Source organism: Oncorhynchus keta, chromosome 23, assembly GCF_023373465.1.
Source record: "Oncorhynchus keta strain PuntledgeMale-10-30-2019 chromosome 23, Oket_V2, whole genome shotgun sequence".
NCBI lineage: Eukaryota > Metazoa > Chordata > Actinopteri > Salmoniformes > Salmonidae > Oncorhynchus > Oncorhynchus keta.
The window spans coordinates 18,814,396-18,826,427 of NC_068443.1; the positions used below are offsets into that span (position 1 = coordinate 18,814,396).

Below are 12,032 nucleotides of genomic sequence, written 5' to 3' on the forward strand. Positions count from 1 at the left end.
GGACAACAGGCTCAAGGACCTGAATTGGTTGAGCCTTCATAAGTGTTTGCCGGTACGTTCCATCTTGTACCGGTATAGTTTGGTGCAATCCCCCACCTGTCCAAGATCCTCTTGTGGCAGGGAGGAGACTGTGCGCCATGTATTTTGGGACTGTGCCTTTGCCGGAGTAGTATGGGCTAGAGCACGGGTGTTGTTAGGTTTGGTAAAGGGGGATTTTGTATTGACGTGGGCCAGGTTAGAGAGGGGTGTAGGGAGAGCGAGAGGGACGGATAGGGACAGGTTTCTGCTCTGGCTTCTCATGAGTCTCTTTAAACTGGGGCTGTGGGAAGCAAGGCAGAACATGGTGAAGACAGGGAGAGATTGGGGGGTGGAAGGGATAGTGAGGAGGGTGGAAGGAGATTTGAGGGGGAGGATGAAGAGGGAGGAGAGGAAGTGGGGGCAGCATGCTGCTCGGGAGAGGTGGAAGGGGGGTTTAGGGCTGGGTGTCATTTAGATTTGTAAGAGGATAGATTAGGGACGGGGAGATAAGGAAATGTATTTTGTAGGGTGACGGGGAGGGAAGATGCTCCCCTGAGGTTTTGTTTGGGGTTTATGTTTAGTTTAATTAGTTTAATTAAAATACCATTATTTGAGTATGTATGTAAATTATGAGTTGTAAAGAATGAATGGTATTGAAGATAATACATTATTTTTTATAAAAAAGATAGGCTGTTTAGGTTTTTTCATGTTTATTGTTTTTGTATACTGTTTGTGTAACCACGCTGCATTTTGGTCTGCCTCTCCTTCGACGGAAGAATCCCGTTACAACAACACCGTTCAAATTGACACAAACGCAGAACAATGCCAAATTCATGAAAAATTGAATGGATTAGAAAAAGCTATAAAGGACAATCAAAATCCATTGGACTCCCCAATTACTGACCAGGAGTTCTATAAGAAACTTCAGGCCCTCAAATGTAAAAAAGCATGCGGACCTGATGGAATCCTAAATGAGATGCTCAAACTCACTAGTGAAAAATGTTAATTAGCTATATTAAAACTGTTTAATTTGATCCTGAGTGTAGGTTATTTTCCTGACATCTGGAATCAAGGACTCATAACCCCAATCTTCAAGAACAGACAAATTTGACCCTAACAATTAGAGGCATTTGTGTGAACAGTAACCTGGGGAAGGTTTTCCATAGTATTATAAATGTAAGAGTTCTAAACTTCCTTAATAAGCACAATGTCTTGAGTAAAAGCCAAATTGGATTTATACCAAAACATCTCACAAACGATCATACTTACACCCTACACACCCTGATAGATAAATATGTCCACCAAAATAATACCAAAATGTACGCTTGCTTTATCAACTTTCAAAAAGCATTTGATTCTATTTGGCATACAGGACTGTTCTACAACATTATTGAAAGTGGTGTAGGGTGTGAAACATATGACATAATTAAACTGGCAATATGTGCAGCATCAAAATTGGCAAGAAAAGAACATAATTATTTAGCCAGGGGCGGGGCCTTCGTCAGGGTTGCAATCTGAGCCCTGCTCTCTTAAATAATTACATCAACGAATTGTCCATTATTCTAGAAGAATCCTCAGCCCCTGGTGTTAGTCTCCACAAATCAGAGATTAAATGCCTGCTCTTCGCAGATGACCTATGCCTGCTGTCACCCAAAGCAGAGCCTGGACCTGCTAGAGCAGTACTGCCAGACCTGGGCCCTGGCAGTAGTCTAAAATAATGATTTTCCAGAGAAGATCCAGATCTCAGGGAATTAGACCAAAGTTCTCAATTGGTACAAAATATATAGAGTACTGCACACACTACAATTACTTAAGTTTAAAAATAAGCTCAGCTGGACACATTAATGATGCAGTGAATGAACTGAGAGAGAAAGCACGCAGGGTATTCTATGCCATTAAAACACAAATTCAAATTGAAATACCTATAAACAATTGGCTAAAACTAATTGAATGTGTCATTGAACCAATTGCAGTTCATGGCAGCGAGGTGTAGGGTCCACTTGCAAAACAAGATTTCACCAAATGGGACAAACACCTCATTGAAACCCTGCGTCAAATCAAATTGTATCAGTCACATGCGCCGAATACAACAGGTGTAGGTAGACCTTACAGTGAAATGCTTACTTACGAGCCCCTAACCAACAGTGCAGTTTCAAAAAATACAGATAAGAATAAGAGATAAAAGTAACAAGTAATTAAGGAGCAGCAGTGAAATAACAATAGCGCGACTATATACAGGGGGGTACCAATACAGAGTTAATGTGTGGGAGCACCGGTTATGTGAGGTAGTATGTACATGTAGGTAGAGTTATTAAAGTCACTATGCATAGATGACAACAGAGAGTAGCAATGGTGTAAATAGGAGTGAGGGTGGGGGGGCACTGCAAATAGTCTGGGTAGCCATTTGACTAGATGTTCAGGAGTCTTATGGCTTGGGGGTTGAAGCAGTTCAGAAGCCTCTTGGACCTAGACTTGGCACTCCGGTATTGCTTGCCTTGCTGTAGCAGAGAGAACAGTCTATGACCAGGGTGGCTGGAGTCTTTGACAATTTTTATGGCCTTCCTCTGACACTGCCTGGTATAGAGGTCCTGGATGTCAGGAAGCTTGGCCCCAGTGATGTACTGGGCCGTTCGCACTGCCCTCTGTAGTGCCTTGCGGTCAGAGGCCGAACAGTTGCCATACCAGGCAGTGATGCAACCAGTCAGCATGTAGAGTTCTATAAGATTAGGCCAATATCAACTAATAATAAAACACAAATTCAATTTTGGAAACATCTAAAATACAGTGACCCCCTTTCATATCATTATCAAGCCCTGCAATGCCAAGAGCTGAGAAAAGAAAAGAGTCCCCTCATCCAGCTGGTCCTGGAGCGTCAGGACCACAACATCCAATCAATCGGAATAAACCAAATTACAACACAGTCAAAACAAAGCTACATTACTTATTGGGAAACACAAGCACAAAGCAAAATGCAGTGCTATCTGGCCCTATATCGCCAGTGCACCATGGCTAATTATTTGACCATGGTTACTGATCAAAACCTTAGAAAAAACTTGACAAAGTACAGGCTCAGTGAGCACAGCCTTGCCATTGAGAAGGGTAGACACAGGAAAACCTTGCTCCCTGTAGAGGAAAGGCTGTGTAACCACTGCACAACAGCAGAACCTGAGACAGAGCTGCATTTCCTGACAAAATGTCAAAAATATAAAACAATTAGAGAGTGTCATTTCCCCAAATTTGAAGCCCTTATTCAAGGTTTCAAATACCTCTATGATGAGAATAGGCTAACTGTCCTGTTGGGGGAGGACACAGAGAGCTGTGGGTTGGCATTGCTGCCTGCCATAAGATGAGGGACAGTGTCTGACAGACCAACCAACCTGCACATGTCCATTTATGTTGTAAATATCCAAGGTAAGCTTTGGCAATATGTACATTGTTACGTCATGCCAATAAAGCAAATTGAAAAAAATTAGAGAGACAAACACCATTGTAAATACAACCTATCTGTTCATTTATTTTCTCTTTCATACCTCGACTATTTACACATTTTTACAACATTGCCAATAATGCCATTTGAAATGTCTATATTCTATTAAAACTTCTGAGTGTATTGTTTACTGTTAATTTCTGATTGTTAATTGCCCTTTTGTTTCTTGTCTATTTTACTTTCTTTGGAAATGTAAACATATGTTTCCCATGCCAATAAAGCCCCTTGAATTGAAACTGAATTGAGAGGGCTGAGAGAGATAAAGAGCGGCTGACTGACTGGGTTTTGGTGACTGGTCACTGTGGCCTTGGACTGGTGACTGGTCACTGTGACTGGTCACTGTGGCTCTCTCTCCCCTCCTCTCCTTTCATCTCCAATCCTCTCCTCTCCTGTCCCACACACACACACACACCACCTTGCTTTGGCAGGCCTGACACTGCCATGACCTTAGGCTTCAGTACACATTGTTTGTGTGGGGAGGCATGGTGAAATGACGTGGAAACAACAATGATTCAACCAATGTGTACCCAGTGGGATTGTGCTTTATAATTAGAAAACTGGAAGCATCATTACATTTTTCTGGCTGTGGGATTGGCATCTCTACACAGACAGGATATAGCATACAGTAGACTATTTAAAGTAGAGTTCAGACGCCGTGTTTCTAAGCAGCACAGAGTGATTCAGGAGATTCACCGGCAATGACTCATCCTTCATTCATTACCCTGCATTCAACATTGTGTGATTTCTAATAGAACACAACCTGATTCTGGTAGTTCATGACCTCACATCACCCACCAGGTCAGTCCAACATAGTTCATTAATATACAGTATAACAAGCATGGATGGATGTACATAGCCTACCTAGATGTATATTTTCTGTGGAAAAGGACAACTTCAAAAAACCTACTACCAAACAAAATAACAGGATTCCTAGTCATCCTTCACCTTGGCACACACACTGTAAGGCTGACGGAAACCTCTTGCGTTGTTCTTGGCGACAGGCTTCCTGACAAATTACTCCGGTGGCATGTCCAGATAAGTTCCATTAATTTCTACTGGAGGAGAATCTAAACTTTGAACTAGGAAGGGGGAGGGGTCCTCTGAAAGCGGCTGAAGGGGACAAGGAAGGGGAGGAACGGGGTGTGAGCTAGGGATTTCAGTGACCAGGGATAAGGTGCTGTCCTCCACCTCAGGCCCTGAGATAACCAGTAGGACAACAGGAAGTGACATCCATCACTGCCATCAATCACCCCGATAGGGGTGTGAAGTGGGCTTGAACCCAGACACAGCACAACAACTTCATGGCCAGAGACATGACTCCCCTTTTTTTTCTACTGTGTTATTGACTTGTTAATTGTTTACTCCATGTGTAACTCTGTGTTGTCTGTTCACACTGCTATGCTTTATCTTGGCCAGGTTGCAGTTGCAAATGAGAACTTGTTCTCAACTAGCCTACCTGGTTAAATAAAGGTGAAATCAAAAAATACATTTTTAAAAAAAATTACGAGCAGGAGGGATCTGACTCATTGCTAAGAATAGTTGATAAGAGCAGTTGCAATGTATGTTTACTATGGTCTCAGTCTCTTTATGACAAAGATAGTTGCAGCCGTTAAGCAATCATGGATTTTCAAGAAACAGGCCAGCATATGTCTTTGGTGAGAAACACCATATGTTCAACTGTGAAGTTCAATAGAAAGTGAAGTTCAATACAAAGTTAATATTTTTTTGTTTTACTCACACTCATGAAGGCCCACTTGTCAGTCATTAGATTAAAAGTGGATTAGGGAAAAAGTCAAGGAGGAGAAACAGGCTTTGAACCCTTCTTTTTTAGGTTATACTGTTACTCTTTGTGCTTTGACATTTACATTACTTTTACACTGTCCAGTTTCTAAATATAAGAATTGCTGTCAACATAACATGTTGTGAATAATTTCCTGGTACAAAAAACCAAGATATAACAGCTGATCTGGGCAGGCTTTGCTTTAGGGAGGAAAGAAACCCCACCTCCAGCTGAGGGATCAACGCCCAGAAATGGAAAGGGTCTGCGACCTTTGACATCTTCATTCAGAGGGAGGAGGGGCCAGGGCATTTGTTAGATTGGCTTTAATGATAGTGGGTCAATTTCCACAACAACTAATAGCATTGAAGCGCGAGTCTCAACTTCTCAGCTGTTTTGGTGCCCTAGCTAGCGTGAAGCGAACCCGTGCACATGAGCAGATACTGTGTGTGAGAGTGAAGTCTTGCCTATTGCTCATCTCAATATCTGTGGTCAATGTTTTTAAAATGTTATATACAAAATATGTCAATTGTAGGACCCCATAGAGAGCACTGTTATTTCTTAGCCTAATTATTAAGAAATAATAAAATAATTTAAATGACAGAAAATGATCATGCCTCTTGGCCAACTGTAAGCATGAAAGCTACAGCTGTAAACCAACAATAAACCAAATGAAGGTAAGACTTCCCAGAGAGAAACAAACAAATGTACTTATTCTGATTTTCAGCACATCTGGTTATTATAAAGACTATCAGTAGCTAGGTTTCCATTCAATTGGCGACAGATCAGATTTTCATGTGAATATTCTAAAATCCGCGTAAGGAAAATATTTTTCTCACCAGTTGTGAGTTTCCACCAAACTGAATTGTTGAAGATAAAAAAAACAAATCAGTGAGTGATGAGGTAGTGCACACAAAATAAACTGTTTCGGTTAAGTTTCCATGTACTGAATAAACATCTAAAAGTTAAATGTGTTTCCATTGTATTTTCAACTCTACTAATAGTTTTGCCACATCTGTTGCGTTAAATAGCAAATGCGCCGACTCTGGTTTTGGCACATGCGCTCTAGCCAACAGTTTGCAGGCTCGTCTACATGATGACATTATTATGGATAGGAGCAATAATATATATTTGTTGTAGTTAAGCATCGATCATCATGTCACCAGAATAAGACCCTCGATATTTATTGGAAAGGAGCATCAAGATCACTGTGCACTTTCACCACAAAATTAATCTGTAGCCAAATAAACTGCATGGTTTCCGTAATCGTAGGCGGGAGGACCACACGCAATATCATCGCGTGACTTCAAGTTTACTTCGAAATGATGGTTATTATATCAATATTTGCACATAAAGGCGTTTCCACCGCCATTTCTCTCATAATACATTTTACAGACACAAAAATATCCCACCATGTCGAACGAAATAAATATCTGTCGGCATTTATAAAATTGTACCGAAACGTCCTGTTTCCATCACAGCTGTGCTTCTTTTTCTTTTCTTTTTTAAATATACGGCATGACTTTCCTTGCAGAAAAACTGGATGGAAACGTGGTTAGTGTCAATGTTTTTCTTTCTATCTTTTTTTTACACAGGGTTGACAATGAAGATGGGTTCCTGGCATTCTTGAACCCCAATAAAAGGACAGGTTAAAAGTTTACAAGCAGATTATGAAAAAATCAGCCCCAAAAGCAGAGCTGGAGGCAGCGAAAGCTGAGCGCGGCAATATGAGGAGCCAGCACGGCAGTGGACAGGCACGAGAGGCAGCCCCACCCATGCAGTAAGATGGCTGGGCCAGAAGAGCAACAGCTGAAAGAGGATATCTACCAACAACTCCAGTGGTGATTAGTTCTCAGATGGCTTGTAGCAGGGCTCAAAGGTTATTGAACATTGTGGTTAACTAGACACCGGTCTGACCTAACTCCAGGTCCACTGACCTTACTTGTGCAAGTATGCTCAAGACCTCTCAACTTTAACATTTCATTGAATATTGTTGTCTCTTGGTTGACGCCTTGGAGATCGAAGGCAAATATTAATCAGAATGATGGTAGTGACATCTATGTGAAATACAGTGCCTTGCGAAAGTATTCGGCCCCCTTGAACTTTGCGACCTTTTGCCACATTTCAGGCTTCAAACATAAAGATATAAAACTGTATTTTTTTGTGAAGAATCAACAACAAGTGGGACACAATCATGAAGAGGAACAACATTTATTGGATATTTCAAACTTTTTTAACAAATCAAAAACTGAAAAATTGGGCGTGCAAAATTATTCAGCCCCTTTAAGTTAATACTTTGTAGCGCCACCTTTTGCTGCAATTACAGCTGTAAGTCGCTTGGGGTATGTCTCTATCAGTTTTGCACATCGAGCGACTGACATTTTTTCCCATTCCTCCTTGCAAAACAGCTCGAGCTCAGTGAGGTTGGATGGAGAGCATTTGTGAACAGCAGTTTTCAGTTCTTTCCACAGATTCTCAATTGGATTCAGGTCTGGACTTTGACTTGGCCATTCTAACACCTGGATATGTTTATTTTTGAACCATTCCATTGTAGCTTTTGCTTTATGTTTTGGATCATTGTCTTGTTGGAAGACAAATCTCCGTCCCAGTCTCAGGTCTTTTGCAGACTCCATCAGGTTTTCTTCCAGAATGGTCCTGTATTTGGCTCCATCCATCTTCCCATCAATTTTAACCATCTTCCCTGTCCCTGCTGAAGAAAAGCAGCCCCAAACCATGATGCTGCCACCACCATGTTTGACAGTGGGGATGGTGTGTTCAGGGTGATGAGCTGTGTTGTTTTTACGCCAAACATAACGTTTTGCATTGTTGCCAAAAAGTTGAATTTTGGTTTCATCTGACCAGAGCACCTTCTTCCACATGTTTGGTGTGTCTCCCAGGTGGCTTGTGGCAAACTTTAAACAACACTTTTTATGGATATCTTTAAGAAATGGCTTTCTTCTTGCCACTCTTCCATAAAGGCCAGATTTGTGCAATATACGACTGATTGTTGTCCTATGGAAATAGTCTCCCACCTCAGCTGTAGATCTCTGCAGTTCATCCAGAGTGATCATGGGCCTCTTGGCTGCATCTCTGATCAGTCTTATCCTTGTATGAGCTGAAAGTTTAGAAGGACGGACAGTTCTTGGTAGATTTGCAGTGGTCCTCCTTCCATTTAAATATTATCACTTGCACAGTGCTCCTTGGGATGTTTTAAGCTTGGGAAATCTTTTTGTATCCAAATCCGGCTTTAAACTTCTTCACAACAGTATCTCGGACCTGCCTGGTGTGTTCCTTGTTCTTCATGATGCTCTCTGCGCTTTTAACGGACCTCTGAGACTATCACAGTGCAGGTGCATTTATACGGAGACTTGATTACACACAGGTGGATTGTATTTATCATCATTAGTCATTTAGGTCAACATTGGATCATTCAGAGATCCTCACTGAACTTCTGGAGAGAGTTTGCTGCACTGAAAGTAAAAGGGCTGAATAATTTTGCACGCCCAATTTTTCAGTTTTTGATTTGTTAAAATAGTTTGAAATATCCAATAAATGTCATTCCACTTCATGATTGTGTCCCACTTGTTGTTGATTCTTCACAAAAAAATACAGTTTTATATCTTTATGTTTGAAGCCTGAAATGTGGCAAAAGGTCGCAAAGTTCAAGGGGGCCGAATACTTTCGCAAGGCACTGTATCTAACTCTTGATCTCTAGTGCTTGTTTTAAGGAATCCCCAAGAAGCTAACATGTATATTACAGTGTAATTACGAAAATAAAGTGCAACCTAAAAATCCATACAGAAACCACTCACTAATTTGGAGGTATAAGCATATTTTTGTGAATAGTAGGAAAAAGTCCATGGCACTGTGGAATTAAACAGTACCATTTGCAAAACATTTATTCAAAATGTCATGTCGTGGCAATTTGATCAATGATGGTGTTTGTTTTGGAGACCATCTATTTTCCGAGTCATCAGTTCTAAGTCGGGAGGTGTTAAGACAAAGATGAGGATTTCTCCCTGGCAGCGAACTGGATTTTGTCTCCCTTACTACCATATTCATCATCAGATAAGCCCTTTATGACCTTCATCTCAAGACATTAACAGTAGGCTAGAGATGAAACCAGGGAGACTCAAAATTTGCTTATCAAGCTGTTACCCTGGTAACACCTTCCTAAAATAAGCATTGAGTGATCTCAAGAAATGTCAGGTGGCATTCAACTAAACCTTTGTCCCTCCCTGCAGGTTTTGGTAGTTGAAAAACAAAAGATCCTGAAAGACAGACCATGGATTGTGAAGGAGAAGAGTCTAATCTTATTGTGACGACTCACTCAAAGTATTAAAATCATAGCTGAATCAATACAGCACGTTATTGTGTTTCTCTGTTCTTATAAACTAAAGGATTGCTCCCGAGTGCTAGAGGCATCACGACAGACTCTAGTTCGATCCCGGGCTGTATCACAACTGGCCGTGATCGGGAGTCCCTTAGGGCGACGCACAATTGGCCCAGCGTCGCCCGGGTTAGAGGAGGGTTTGGCCGGGGTAGGCCGTCATTGTAAATAAGAATTTGTTGTTAACTGACTTGCCTAGTTAAATAAATGAAAATAACATAAGAGATGAATCCTTATTTTTTAGATAGGGCACTCATGACACGGAACTCTTGCAAGTTTCTTGAATATCTCATCAATGCCAAATTTAGGCTGCCTTCAAGCTACTTCCATGTTCCTCAAATTGGGATTGCCTTCAAAGCAGTTAACCGCTGGTGATTTCACAATGAAGCTGCACCATTTAGGAAAGAAAAAAGAGGTCCACAAACACGAGTTAAAAGAGAAAGAGAGTGAGAGAAAAGAAAAAAGAGAGAAACCTGTCTGCCACTGAGGAGGCTATTCTTATCTCCCTCAGATTAACTTTACATTGATCCCTGGGAACAATGTCAGCCTGTGAGGAAGCCAGGCCAGGGCCAGCCCCCCGAGAGCCAAATTGTCAGCTCAGAGCTCTACTCGGGGCCCCTGACTCTGCCGGAAAGCCCCTTGCCCTCACTGACATGGCCGCACGTGCTCAGTCCTAAGCCACCCAGAGTTCATCATCATACACATCGGCCGATGACGCCAAGTGAATGTCATCAAAACTAGTATGCTACAAGGAACTGCAGGCCCAGATGAAACGCAAAGGCAACTGATCATGTGACCTTGCTTTATCACAATCACAACAACATAGTGAGGATATTAGTTAGCCTTATTAGGGTTGTAATTTATTGAGATGCAATGCATGGGAATATGAAAAAGTGATGTTGGTTGCTGAGAACATATGACTGATGAGACTTCACAACCATACCTGACTCAGTATAGTCTATGAAATAGTCCAAGGCTGTAGTCACATGTAAAATACAGAGCAGTTTGATGACTGGCAACAACCCAATATTAGCTAGCAGTCCCAATTTGTGATTAGGTACTTTCTATTTCATTTTCAAATGCTGGTCCTTTTAGGACATTTGGTCAAAAAGAAAGGTATTTGTCCAGCCATAAATTGGGAGGAGGAGGAGGAGGAGGAGAAGGAGGGCGGGATAAATGAGAGATAATGTGGAGACAGGAGGAAATGAGTTATCCTCTAGGACATGAAATATGGGGGAGACAGTACAGTAGATTAGGATGGACAGACAGATTTGTAAAAGCAGTAATTACAGTATAAGCTCACTGACACCACATCTCCTGGTCACTCCCATCTGATGTCTCCTCTCATTGCCCATCCAAACTTACAATAAGATAAAGAAAAGGCAGCTTATTAGCCAATATTTCTACAAAGGTTCTTAGAGTAAGAGACAGAGAAAAAATACAATGTGTCATCATGGTATATTCTATCTGAGCAAATATATATTAGACAGAACATATTTGTTATTTCAATCTAATGCAATATAGAGTTGGATGAAATATAGACAGTCTCTCTGTTTCAACTTGACCCATCACCTGCAACATGAGATGTTCGATGGAAAGAAGAAAATATCAAATTCCATGTATAGCCAGCTGTAAAATACATACATTTTATAGGCCTACATCAGTCATTGAAAAAAGACTTACCAATTTGCAATTTCAGATGAGTGGATGTTTAAATGTCCATCATGCACGCACAGAATCGATCGTTGTCTTGCTCTCTCTCTCTCTGAATCTCTCTCTCTCCACACGGCGCTGGCAGCTCCTGTTGGTCATCTGAGCCACCCACAGTAGACAACAGGGAGCCCTCCAAGTGACGTCAAGGAATTACTGCATGTAGCGTTTGGCTTTAATTGGGAAATTGCTTGTAGTTCTTGTAATGAACAGTGGATATAATACAAACAAAGAGTTCAGAACGTGCAAAACTGACGCTCAGTCATTGTAGGCTATGCCTCAAATGCGCGCAAGAGAAGCAGTCCAGTTCAGTGAAAAAAATGGTTTCTCATTTTCAGAACGAGATCGTGGTTCCTCATAATTAATGATTTTTAAAGACATACATTTATATATGTATATATATTTTCCACGCCAAAAGTGTATTGTTTTCAACAAACAAAATATTAGACTATAGTTTATCTCTAAGTCTTCATCTTCATCGTTTTTCATTTGAATTCGATTTACATTCTACACAATGAAATGTTGGTTAAGTTTGATGTATTTAATGTTTAACACTTAGGCTATAAATTGCATCATCGCATAGGCCTACATAAGTAGGACACACAAACTATATTTACTGTAAAGCATACAAAATAAAAGCTTATTAGAAT

The 12,032-nt window shown here is 40.9% G+C and overlaps 1 protein-coding gene across 1 annotated transcript in view; it reads right to left on the reverse strand.

Moving 5' to 3' along the window:
* LOC118402521 (GREB1-like protein) overlaps positions 1–11,554 on the reverse strand; it is a 39,465-nt gene extending 27,911 nt beyond the window's left edge. Inside the window, exon 1 of the mRNA XM_052476726.1 lies at positions 11,356–11,554. The gene's annotated coding sequence lies outside the window, so the exon portion shown is untranslated. The remainder of the gene's footprint in view (positions 1–11,355) is intronic.
* Positions 11,555–12,032: the final 478 nt, after the last annotated feature.